The following is a 13,179-nucleotide window of genomic DNA, read 5'->3' on the forward strand; positions in this document are numbered from 1 at the left end:
CTTAAAACAACAAAGTGTAAAAAAAACACCCCAGTTATTTAATTTTGAAGAGGTTTAAATATGAGCTTTGCATTAATACTTGGAAGTTAATAGTATTTAACATTGAGAATAACCTTATGATCGGAGTTGGAGGCTAGAAGATGGAAGACACATCCCCTTTCCCCACCTGGTATGAAGATTTTGGGCATGTAAGAAACTTGCTGAATAAAACTTGCTGAAACAAAATTCACCGGACAGCTTCACTTTACTAGCCTACCTTATGAAAGACTAAAACTAGTTTGTAGAGAAACTATTTTTAAGACTGTCAGATTTCATCTTTCAGAGTCTCATGTCTGAGAATACACAAATGGAATCATTACTCTTGATTCTAGTCTAGAAATGGAACTATGCTAATTTGTATCAGATGAGGATGTCTCCCTCTTGCCACATGTTACTTTTGGACTGATTTTTGAGTGCTGTCAGAATTCCAGGAGTGTAGAATTGGGACTGGTGTTGTTTGTTTGTTTTGTGTAACGTCCCACTGGATGTCTTCAAAGGAACCCAAGGTCATTCAAGTCATAAGAACATGTTTGAGGAGCTTTGTAAGTGCTGTCATTTCTGCTTCTCTGTAGTACTTACGCTGTGTAAGTGTACTGCTAGTCTGTAGCATTTTTTACTGAGGGCTGTATTGTATTTTGGCCTACCTTTACTTCAAGAAAGCACTTGGCATCTGTTGTTGGGTAGATATTGGCACCTCTGCTGGAACAGTGTACCCAGTACCACTCTAGAGTGCTGTTTATGCTTCATGTGAATCTGTGGTAGATGTTTTATTACATTCACCTGACTTCACCACCACTTCATCTTGATTATAGATGTGTCAGAAGAAGCATGGATAAAGCAAATAGAGAGTTAAGGTTGGTCTAAGCTGGATAAATGCACTTGCACGGTGCTTTGAACAGTCATCCTCACTTTAGAGTACAAAACAAGAATATCCTGTAATGCTGTTGGAGCCATATTCTCTTAAAAGCTCTCATATTATTTCTTTTTTTTCCCATCAGAACACTCAAAATGCAATAAATATTTTGATATTAAAGCATCAGTTATCCCCCATGTACCCCAGCTGTTGAAGTGGAGTAGTGTAATATGCTTGTAAACAGTTTGATCTTTCTGCTTTCTTTCAATGCTTACTGTAGAATTCCAAAATGACCTCATTGCACTGTTCAACATCTTCACAAGGGGAAGTGGAGGGGCAGAGGGGCAGGTACTGATCTCTTCACTCTCATCAGGATTCAAGGAAACGGCATGAATCTGAGTCAGGAGAGTTTTAGGTTGGATCTCAGGAAAAGATTTTTCACCCAGGTGGTGGCTGAACACTGGAACAGGCTCCCCGGGGAAGTGGTCACAGCACAAAGCTCAAGAAGCTTGGTGCAATCAAGTTTGGACAATGTTCTCAGGCACATGGTGGGATTCTTGGGGTGTCCTGTGCAGGGCTAAGAGTTGGACTTTGGACTAATGGGTCCCTCCCAACTCAGTGTGTTCTATAATTCTATGGTTAAGTTTTTATTGGCAGTATGAGCTGCTTTAGCAACTGTAGGTATGTCACTGCAATTGCAGCCTACACAAACTTGTCCTCAGTCACACATTCCAACTTCTAGGAGGGGAGTGGTTTTCATAAAAACCCTAGTGCCTTGCTCATAGTAGTCATATGCGTCCTGTGTTGCCCCTGAAGGAAACAGGGCAAACACCACTTAGCCAGAGTTCCTCAAAATTGACTTTTCCTTTTTTATTCCTGCAGAAGACAAACAGCTGGGGCAAAGGAGATTCCAGTCAAGAGGAAGGATTATCATCCTGAACACAGAAGACTAAGTGACATTCTGAATTTTCATTTACTATGTGCATTTCCTTTGAGTAATTTTTACTGTCTAATGGAGATTTATGGAATTCTAGTTCCATGTATTAGCAGATTTAAAAATAGAGGAATTGTAAAAGTGACAAACTGTTACCCACTGGTGCCCTATTCATTTCATCTGGGAAAAGTGCCAAGTCCTGTTTTGTGAGGGTGAGGGGCTGAGATGTGCTGCATTAACATCTGTTCAAAGTATTTACAAACTACACAGCAAATACACCAGCAGCTTTGGTGTTCCTAAAACATTAGGAGAGGGACAAATTCTCACTGGAATAGTAATATGCCAGCACTAAGTATAACGATGAGTTAGCCACTGAATGCTCAGGTCCCATAGTTCAGTGCCTGTTAAGATGTGTTTCCAAAGTCAGGACCTGATAGATTGTTTTTAATTCCCTAAGCATTTTTGGCAGTGAACCTCATCAGAACAAGAAAATGTGTTTATATGGGCCAGCTCTGTGGTGAAATTTATTGTATGCTCACACAGTGCAGAGGATTGTGTGGCAAGAGGAGTGAAAGCTTGCCAAACATGACTACCTAACTGGGGTTCTCATGCTGTAAGAAAGTGTGGTATGGGTGCTCTTGCCTCTAACCATGGCAACAGGTAGTATTATACACAGGGGTGTGTGTGAAATTATGTTCTTTACCACACATGAATGCCTGGTAAATGAGTCTGGTAATGAGGCAGCGTTGGCTAACCTCCCATCTCCAGAGTTAACCCACTTTATTCAGAACAGTGCGATGAATGAAAAAAAAAAAGTGCATTCTAGTGTGATGCAGAAATGTTACTGCATATGCTTAAATATTAAATATCAAATATTATTGTGTCCAAGAGCTGGACAGCTCTAAATATAAAAAAATAAATATAAAATATAAACCAGCTTTGTTTAGCAGCGTATGTTTTCTGATCCCACACCAGGATTTTATTTGCCAATGTATAAGCTGTAACTTTATGCACAATGAACACAGGTAATCTGTTGGCTGCTACAAGCAGCTGGAAAGGACTACTGCTATGTAGCTGTTTGCTCAGACCTTTTTCATGCTCTCCTGTGTGCCCATGGTATGCTCTTATTAGCATCCTTACTTACTAGAGTACCTGCCTGTACTGCAGGAGAGACTGTCAGACAAGAGATTTTTCTCCTTTCTTCATGAAAAAAAATTGTGAATAATTACTGGAGGAGTCTGGGGTAAAACATCATTTATGATGTACAGGCTGTCAGGATGGATTTAAAGGGAGAAGTTGAAAAAAAAAAGGTAATTAATAATTCCCGCTGAATAGTAAAGAGAGTGAGGCAGTTTCCTATCATTTGGGACTTGGAAAAAATGCTTCCTAATAAAGAATAATGTAAGGTTTCTGATGTGGAAAAATTAGAGACACAGCAGGGAAGCAAAACCACCAAAGAAGGTTTGCTGTCTGGGAAATGAAGCAGCAAGGCTGATATCCAGTTAAGAGAAAGAAAAGTTAGCAAAGTTTTAATTTATTAATTGAATATATAGGAAAGCAGTGGGTCGGAGAGTGTGTTCTAGTACAGGAATAAGTAGGGATTGGAGGAGAACACAGAATGGAAACAGCAAGGTATAACCAAAAACCTAATTTAAACCTCCATGTGCTGGAGGGAGGACTCCAAGTGTGGCAGTCATGAATATCTTATCTAGGCTTGCAGATCTGTGCCCTTATGGAAAGCCAGGGCAGCCTTACATGCAGGTAGGGGCTAGAAGTGAACATAAGTGATAGGGGAGAAGGAAATGAATAATGGTTCTGTGCCAGACCTAATCTTCATTTCTCTGCTTTTCCTTCTTTTCAAATACTGTTGCTTTTTGTTTTAGATGTTAAAACAGCCTGGGGAAAGTGAGGTGCAGAGTTTCTAGTGTATTCTAATGCACTCTGTAACATGTGGCCACTAATTCTGAGCGGTCAGCTTCATTACATACCTGTATCACTCTAAGCTACCATGAAATTAAAAAAGCTCCTTTGCTCCTCTGTCACTTTGTTTTTTGTAGGCTTGAACAAGATGGGGGTTTCCAGCTCTGCACCATACTTTCTAGGGTATCAGCTGATGTAATTATTAAGTATCAGGATTTTTGTCTATTCTCATCTAAGTGCCTCTCAATAAGACAGAAAGTACCCTCGGTCACTCAGTAAAACTTTGTGAGTGCCAGAATATACGTGCCATGTCTTGTGATGGTTGATTTTGGCTTGCAGTGTATTTCTCAAAAGCTGAGATAATGTTCCTAATGTCTGTGAAGAAAATAAAGGGTGATACATTCCTCTGCATTGTTGGCCTGTAAATTGGAAAAAAATGCTATGAAAGGAAAAATTGATTTTTATGCTAACTTTTATGTCTATGATATCATACTTAGCTGCAATGATATTAACCCTTGTGTCTCTGCTACATGCAAAATCACAGCACTGTTTGGCTTTTGCAGTTTAACTTGCCCTTTTCTTACAATTTCTAAGTTATTCAGCTACAGAGCAAATCCACACATAAACATGTTGGTGAAATTATTTTCTCAGAGAACATATAAATTCATGAACATTGAGCATGAAGTATGTACATTTACAGGAGTACTTGGACAATGTTTCCCTGTGTTCCCTTGGTTACTTCAAAAGAGTTATTTCAAACCTGCTACTTTCGGAGTGATCCAGCTGATTTCTGAGGGACCAGAGATTAAATCACCTCTGCTTTGCCAGGTTTGATTCAAACTTAAATGTCATTCTCTCTCATCTGCAAATCTAGATTTATGTGATCCACTTAATAGTCCACTTAACATTTAAGTTGAACAACTCCCCAGAAGAAGCTAAGAGTGTACAGGCCTGATTTCCACAGTTTTAGATGTGCCTCAGTGCTACACACTTGTGCTGCATGGTACACATGACACAACATGCAAAGCAAACAGCAGTAAAATTCTGATCTAAACTAGGGAGATGATTTGTATTCGGTGCTTTGAGGTCTTGAGTACTAATGAGTCTACTGATCTATGCAGTACTCTGTAGGTTAGAAAGTTAGAGAGTATAAGGAAAAAGACATTTCAAATCCTAAAGCAGATGGAAAAATCCTATTCAGCTCTTTTAGTCACACTTCACAACCCTAAGTTGTAGTACATTTTGTTGTATTTTATTACTATATTTGCACTTTGAGGATTTTGTTACATCCATTTGCCTACACTTGTTTGAAATGCATCAAATGCATTTGTTTATACATTTTCCTACAATAAACTGTTGTATCTTTGAGCATTATATGTAAGATTCTTATTTTAAAATTCACTGTTGTCCCATTTCAGCTCTGATTGTAATGCCTGTAGTAGCTGGCTATTGATGGATTAAACATTAATCATGTTGGTTGGTGGCAAAAGGCTGATGCATGTGATGCCACAGCAGCACAAAGCAGTATGATGAAAAAGTCTCAAGGAAGTTTGTGAAGAAAGGAAACCTGTCCAAGAGATCTTTACTCTCAGCTAACCTAAGAAAAAAACCTTATCACTGCATTTGTAGTCCTTCATCTGTCACTGTATTTTATACTAGAAATGGAGTAATTAAAACTTTTTTCCACAGCTGACTTTCAATAGCTATGGGAGATTTTGAGATTTCTTTTTTTTCCCCAAGGCATCACTTGCTAAGTGTGGAACCTCACCCACAGAAATCCTATGAAATCATCTCAATATTACAGAGACAGAACTTTTTTCCCCATTTTTGCTCCATTTGAATGCAGGATATTATCTGAGCACTCACAGTGTCACTTCTCTTATCTCTAAATATAAAGTAAGTCCCTTATGTTTTCTGAAAGGTCTGTATTCCTCACTATTGCTCACCTAATTTCTGAAATTGAAATTTATAAAGTTTCTGAAATTGAATTTCTGAAATTTTCTGTACTAGACTTGAAATCTGTAACATGTTAATTCCATAGCTGAAAGCCAAAGAAAGCCATTTTCAAAATGCTTTACTGTTGCCTATTTAGTTTCCTGTGGTTGAAGGAGAGTTCCACCAACGTTACCTTTCTCAACCTTCTTCCTGTTCCCTGAAAATTACACTTGGAGAAAACAAGACCACAAGACCACCTAATTTTTGACTGGATTTTGTTTCAAAATATGTCAGGCTGAAAATTGCTTCTTTTTAAACCCAAATCAATGGTCTCTAAAGAAGGGAAAGAATTTGGAAAGCGTCGGGAAGTGTATCAGAATAACATGCAAAGTGACATAATAGTTTTTCAGGGAAGAAAGGATAAGGAAATACAAAGCAATAATCACACCATGATGAATCCATCATGAACCCACATCTTCCATGCTAAGTGAGAACTAATTCCCCTGCTTTCTACTCCCATCTCAGAAAAGATCTAGAACAACTTGGAAGGTGTACCAAAGAATGAACAGGCTCTCAGAGTGTGCAATAGCTTTTGCCTAAGAGACATTTCAACATCTTGGAAGAATTGAGAGGGGAGAGTTGTGATAAAGGAATATAACATCCCAAATGCTGTGGATGAACTGAATGCTTATTCAGTTTCTCACAATAACAAGCAGGTGATAAAAAGTGACTGGCAACCTCAAGGTGTAAATGAAAGGAAAGAAACTGCCCTTTCCCTCTACACCCTTAGTCCTGGAAAGCAGACTGATTTTCATGGCAAAACTTGTAATTATTTTATACAGGTTGATTATAAAATGAATACATACACAAGAAAAAGTGTATTAAAACCCAGTGTTTTTAATGATTGCCTACTAGAAGTCCCATTTCAGAGATTCAACAGTCTTTTATGTATGTATGTAATAAGTATTGGACACTTTGCAAAGTGATTGTGGAGAACAGTCTTATTGCTCAGAGCAGCAGTTTCAAGAAAGAAGTGTTTAATTTCAGAAAGCTAAATTACACACCAGATCTGATATGACTGATACCTATACAGCACTGGCAGCAACACTGTTCATTGCAGAAAAGCCATACTGTGTTAGTCAAAACATCTATTTAACCTTGTATTTTACTCCTCATGCAGCCAGCAGCACGTACTTAGGCAAACAGTGTAAGAACAGGGAAAGCAAACAAAGGCTCCCTCAGTGCATTTGGACACATTCAGTCAGGGGCTTCCTAAGCCACAGAAAACAGTTTTGCATTTAATGCTTCTGATGGATAAATGGAGAAAATATAATTGACATGCTTGTGCATTACAGCCGCTTCTGAATAATTATGGAAATGTTGCTTTTATGCCTTTTGATCTCTAGATAATGCCTGTGAACTTTCCCTTGGGAAAAAGACCTTTTATATGTAAGGTACATGTTTTTGGTCTGTCCACGTTAGTATGTCATGAACTAGAATTAAAGTCTTGGAGTTTTATCTCACTTACCTGCCCTTGTAGGTATTAGAGAATAGGCATATAATATTTATATTGTGCAAATAGAAGAACTATAAATTATTGAAGGTACCACTGAATTGGTAAACAATATACATCTGCCTACCTGTTGCATTTTAAGCTGTGATGCATGGATTGTTTTATCTGTGGATCATACCCAACATAGGACAACAGTAACTATAAAAGTAAACTTCTTCCCACTGGGCTTAAATTTGCCATATGGGGACATGTAGCTCCATTGGAAAATTTCTAGACATCTGAAAACTGAGATTGAAAAATATATTAGGAGGGGAAGGTTAGTAAGGAAGGTGGGAAAATACTTTCCATCATGTTCAATAAAGACTTTTTTTTTTTTTTTCCAATTGACAGGTCACTTATAGTTCTTGAAGAAAAACAGAGATCTGTCAACCTTCTAAGCAAAGAAAATGCACAGGCCAGCTTGGGCACCAGTTTTCACTTAGAAGCAACCAAAACCAAACCTGAGCTTTAACGATTCTCTTCTTATTTTCACATTGTCTGCATTTGTTTGTGTGCACTCCCAAATACTGGTGGCTAGAGTTTTGTTTTGCATGTTTATGTAACTTCATCTGGCGTAACACTGGGAAACAAAACATTGGTCAGGAAGGTACGGCCAAAGGGATGGCCCAGATGGCAACCTCACATTCCTGGTTTTTCCTAGTAAGGTGTACAGTGGTGTACAGCCACAGCCTCACAGGGCCTGACTCTGCATTTGGAACGAACACCCACAAACAGTCCCAGCCCGGAGCCACCACGATCCCCCAAGAGCTGTTAGTCTCCAGGATGCCTGCGAAGTGATTACAGAAACCATAAATTAAGTAAATGATTTCCAAACCCGACCTCTCAAGTGCCACAGCCCTCCGGAGGAAGGAACCGCTTCCCCCGTAGAACCACCTGGGAAGCGGCTGGAGCCCGCTCCCGGCCGCCCCACTGACTGGCGCTGCCGTTACCGGTCCCGCTGCGAACTGAGGAAGCGGCGATGCTTTTTTTTAGGCTGCGGAGCTTTCGGCTTGCACCTACACTAAAAAACCCCCAAACAACCCTTCCCTTCCTGACGCTCCGGAAAGCCAGCAGGCGAGGCACCGGCCCTCCCAGCAGCCCCAGCCGGGCCCGGCCGGTCTCCGCCCCGCGCTGCCGGGAAATGTAGTGCGGGCGGGGGCAGCCCGGCCTGCGGGGCCCGGGGGCGGCCGTTGCGGGGCCGGAGTGCGGATTCCCGCCGTGCCCCTGCTCGCAGCCTCCTGGGCTGGGGGACGTCGGCGGAGGAGCCCCGCGGGGGCCGCGGGAGCGGATCGGGCCTGAGGTGGCACAAAATGGCACCTGCCGGATCGAACGGGCGGGTGCCGCGGCCGGCTCGGCCTCGTGCCCCAGGGCGATGAACCCAGTTGCCGCAATGATGGCACTTAAGCAACGAGGGCTGATAGAGCAATAGGCACCTGATACAACAACGCGGCTCTCGAAACGTTTTCTCTGAGCCTCGAGCTTAGGTGTGCCCTTATAACGACATTTCCATGGGTGGGGAGTTGAAATAAATGGAGCAGGAGATCTTTCTCCTTTTAAATACCTTCATTAGTAATCAGCTCGAGTGGGAAGAACAGACAGGTCGCGGTCACGCCGTCACTGCCACCGCCGCCGCCGCTCCCAGAAATGGCCTGGAGGAGGATGAAGAGCGCAGCTTGGTCGATTGTTCTGTGGGCAAAGCTGGGGGCTCCATCTTCACCAGGTCATTTAATGCCAGCCGATCCTTAACATTGACATTCTGCTCTGTCCAGCCGACTTCTGGGGTTAGGGTGAGGAGTAAAAAGGGTCGTAGCAGCTACTGAATTCTGTTCCTCGCGCCTAGACATCACTTTGATCTGTCAATTCCATGTTGGCTCGTTGTTTTTAGGGATTTTTTGCTAGGTTTGGTGAGGGGGTTCTTCATTTGAATGCTAGCCGTGATTTCGTTTGCATGCCAACTCCAATGTTCCCTCCTCTTCACCGTCCGGGTGCCATCCTCTCGGAAGCAGCAGGGTGCCACTTGTCAAAATGGGGATTTCCCAACCATCAACAACAGGTAGTTAACGAAAACAACAGGTGATTACAACAACAAACAGAACTCCACCCTTGCAGCAACTAGCCCAACCTGTGAACTCTGCAACCTTTAAAAAATGGGCAACTTTTCTACTCATAACAGGAAACACACCTTGGCCCTTACATGCGAGCGGTTTTGTACCCTGTGCTCATGTTTTAGTTGTGGCAGGTTTCAGTGTTACAGGCTGTGTTTCAACCAGACCTGCTTCTCCATGTCACTAGGTCTGAAATCTCTTTTTTGCATGTCCATGATGCTAAAAGCTCAAGTCATCCACAATTACTGGCTTGCCTTGTCTTCCCCACAGCCTTTCTTTTGGTGGTGGTGGTGTGCTCTCCTCAACTCTTTTGGGATCAGAAGCTGATCACGTGCTCTCCTTTACCAGAATCCCATCTAGTTCTCCTGAGGAGGACCTTAGCCAACCCATATTTACTACACATTGTAATCTTACCAGTCTCCCAAGTATCACCTCTTCGACATTTGGATGGGTGTCATACACACACCTTTTTATGGCCAGATTCTTAGCTCTTCTCACCACTCCCTTTTTGTGCATTTTTAACTTAAACATTCCTAAAATTATACAGTACTTCCTACTCTGCCAGCTGCCCACTATTTTGTTCTTTCTACCCTTAACTGTTCTCTTCAATTTTGTTTTTATCTCTTTAAATCTTAAAAATCAATCCTTACTTGCAAATTGCAACATTAAAATAATATCCATGTTTCATTCATTCATTAACTTCAGAAGTCTAAGAAAAGACTTCCACAGAGGAGGTTGCCCAGACACTTGACTATCAAGACACAGAAAAGTGCAGAAGATTATGAAAGGCTGCTAGCACATCAGTTCCCAATAAAGCAAAGCCAGAGACCCTCTTAAGCATAAGGGATGTAAGAATGGAGAATGCATTTGTTAATGACCCACGAGGTCTGTTCCATTCTTCGTTCTGTGTTAGCTCTGGAAAGCAGGGACAGGAGAAGCTCTGATGCACACAGCAGCTGCACCCTCAGAGAAGCCTTATCTCTGAGGTGAAACAACAGTAGTCAAAGCCAGGATAGAGAAGCACATGGGAATGTGCTTTGCCAGCCAGGCTTACACAGGTTAGAACTGCAGTATAAGAGAGGTTCTGCTGCATGGGCTGGGACTGGAGCTAGTGGGGAGCAGCACTGTTATACTGGCACCTGTGCTGCTTGACTTCTTTTCCTTGGCACTGGGAAGGTGCTGGCCTGAATAATGCCAAGCATGAGCTAAGCTATCCATTGTAACTTACTAAAAGATTACTGTAAAATGCAAAGTTTCTCTCACAAGAAATTATAGGAGTACCTTGGCCACAGGCAGAACTCTTTCCAAACCCATACAAATAATGTCTGACTTAAATACTTTCTAGATCTTGCTAAATGTTCAAATATTTAGGTGCACCTCCACAATTTGCTGATGTTTGTTTTCTTTATCAATTCAGTTTTTGCTGTATCTAACTCTTATAGAACTGTTTCTGCATGTAGTTAATTGTGAATGAAATTTGGTTGGGAGGCAAATTTGGTTGGGAGGCAAGAACAATTCACTCTGTGGCTTGCTCGTTTTCTTTGGGTGTTTGGTTGGTTGGTTTTGTTTCTTTTACAGGAAGAGATCTGTGTTTCTTTGTCTGCCAGATATTTATTCTGCCATTATGGTGTTAAGGTGTGATAGAAAATGAAACCTGTTGGGATTTATTTCATATAGTTTCCTGTAAACCTCCTTCATGTTTGGCAAATTTGCTTTGCATGTGGAAAATTGAACTGTAATCACTTTAAAACTAGATGATCTTTCTAATTTTTCCTCTGAATTATTTAACATGCTCCATAGAAATTTTTATTATTTCGTGATAGCCCTATAATTAAAAAAAAAAAGTAATTATTTCCTGAATGTAATAATTCAGACCTAGTAGATGTTTGAAGAGGTGATAGCCATTAGATGTTTCTGGATATTACTGGACTATTGCATGTACAAAGTTTGGTGCAGTACAGAGGTTTCAGGTTTAATAGGTTAATATGATTCTCAAAACAATCTCATTTTAAAGTAGATCTATTTATGCTCGTCTAGAGAAATTTCCTCTGTGTGTAATTTTAATATTACTGCTACATCTCTATGACCATGGAATCTTAAGTGAAAAATGTGTGCAATGGAGGGCATGTGACTCCTTGAACAGTTGAACCAAGAGTTGACTGTCCTGAACAGCTGAGTTCAAACCAGTGGTGCCTGGTTTTCAGAGCTAATGCCCTCACTAGTCAGTCCTTCCAGTGGAGCCAGTATTTTTCTCAATGTTCTAATCTTCTTTTCGCTGGTGTCCCTTTGTAGAAAGTCCTTGAAGCAAATTTCCACCTTCATTTTGTGTCTCCTATTCCTTCTTTATCACTGTATCCTATGAACTTATTAATTTCTTCTTGTGTGTCCTGCCAGCTCCTGTGAAGATGTAATGATGCATTCCTTCATTTGTTTAGGACCTGTAGCAACCACAGTAAAAGGTATACACCAAGATATTTCATACGTAATAAAATGACACCTTAATTTGATTTATTACCAAGAAAAATAGGACAATTGTAATAAGGAAGTCCTGGGCTTTAATACTTGAGCAATTACACACATGTGGAACAGAGCAGGAATGATTGCCATCCTGCTGTGTGAGGTTAGGTAAGACCTCACTCCAGTTTCAGTTGTTGATGACCATCTCTCAAGGCCTGAAAGATCTGGAGTTGAATGAATATCAGAAATGAGAAGGCTCAAAAATAGAATATGAACTGAAGCTCACTGGGAAGAAGTCAAAAGGCCACTTTATATTTTAAACAGTCAGTATGTTGCCTTGTACAGACGAGATAATTTTGTATCATCAGTAGATAGATTTATTTACCTCATGAACTTTTCAAGTTTGTCTATGTCCAGGTTTTGCTTTGTATATTTTGCAACACTTAAAAACACACTTGCAGGTCAAAACTAAAATGAACACAATCTTTGCAGGATGTTATTTTCCACTATTCCACATCAGTTTCACATATTTTTAAATCATAAATAATCATAATAATATTTCTTTTTGTGGAAAGAAAATATACATTGTTTGTACTCTACAGAATAGTTTGCATAGATAAAATGCAAGCTTGTTAGGCTTATGACTGAGTTTACAGCTCATTATAACACCATTCAGAAGCTCTTAAACCAGAAGAACGGGACCGACACTGCATCAAAGACTCATGAGAGATAAGATGTCTTTAATTTTTCTGAACCTGATTACCACATGACAGAAGAGAGGATTGCATACAGAGGGGCGAGAAAGAAGTGGTTGACCTTCTGATTTAAAAAGCTTGGCCATTAGCTCAATAGTCCTGCAGGTTTCACTGCAGAAAAATGTGTTACCACATTGTCAAAATTATTTTGTAATGTCTCATGCTCTTTTAGGATGTGCAGTTCAATAACATTCTGATTCCTGAAAACCAGAATGTGGAATCAAGGTAGATGCTAATGTAGCCTTAGCTCTTCCTCACTGAACAGATGATAATCACTTGGAGTTGCCTGATGCTGTCCCCATCTTTAGAAGATGCTGATTTGAGGGATTAGGAGATTAGCTGGAACAGTTTGAGAAAGCTGTGATTGGACATGAGATGATTCATCCTTCAGTACAGGATGTAGGATGAAGACTCTTTTCAGGACCCTGTCCAATTGATGATCACAAAGTTGATTAGAAGGAGGGAACACCTCTCCTATGAGGAAAGGTTGAGAGAGTTGGGGTTGTTCAACCTGGAGAAGAGAAGGTTCCAGGGAGACCCTACTGCAGACTTTGAATACTTAAGTAGCACTTATAAAATAAATGGGGACAAACTTCTTAGCAGGGCCTGTTATGATAGAAGGAGGTGCA

The sequence above is a fragment of the Molothrus ater genome, chromosome 1 (genome assembly GCF_012460135.2).
Source record: "Molothrus ater isolate BHLD 08-10-18 breed brown headed cowbird chromosome 1, BPBGC_Mater_1.1, whole genome shotgun sequence".
In the NCBI taxonomy this organism is placed as follows: domain Eukaryota; kingdom Metazoa; phylum Chordata; class Aves; order Passeriformes; family Icteridae; genus Molothrus; species Molothrus ater.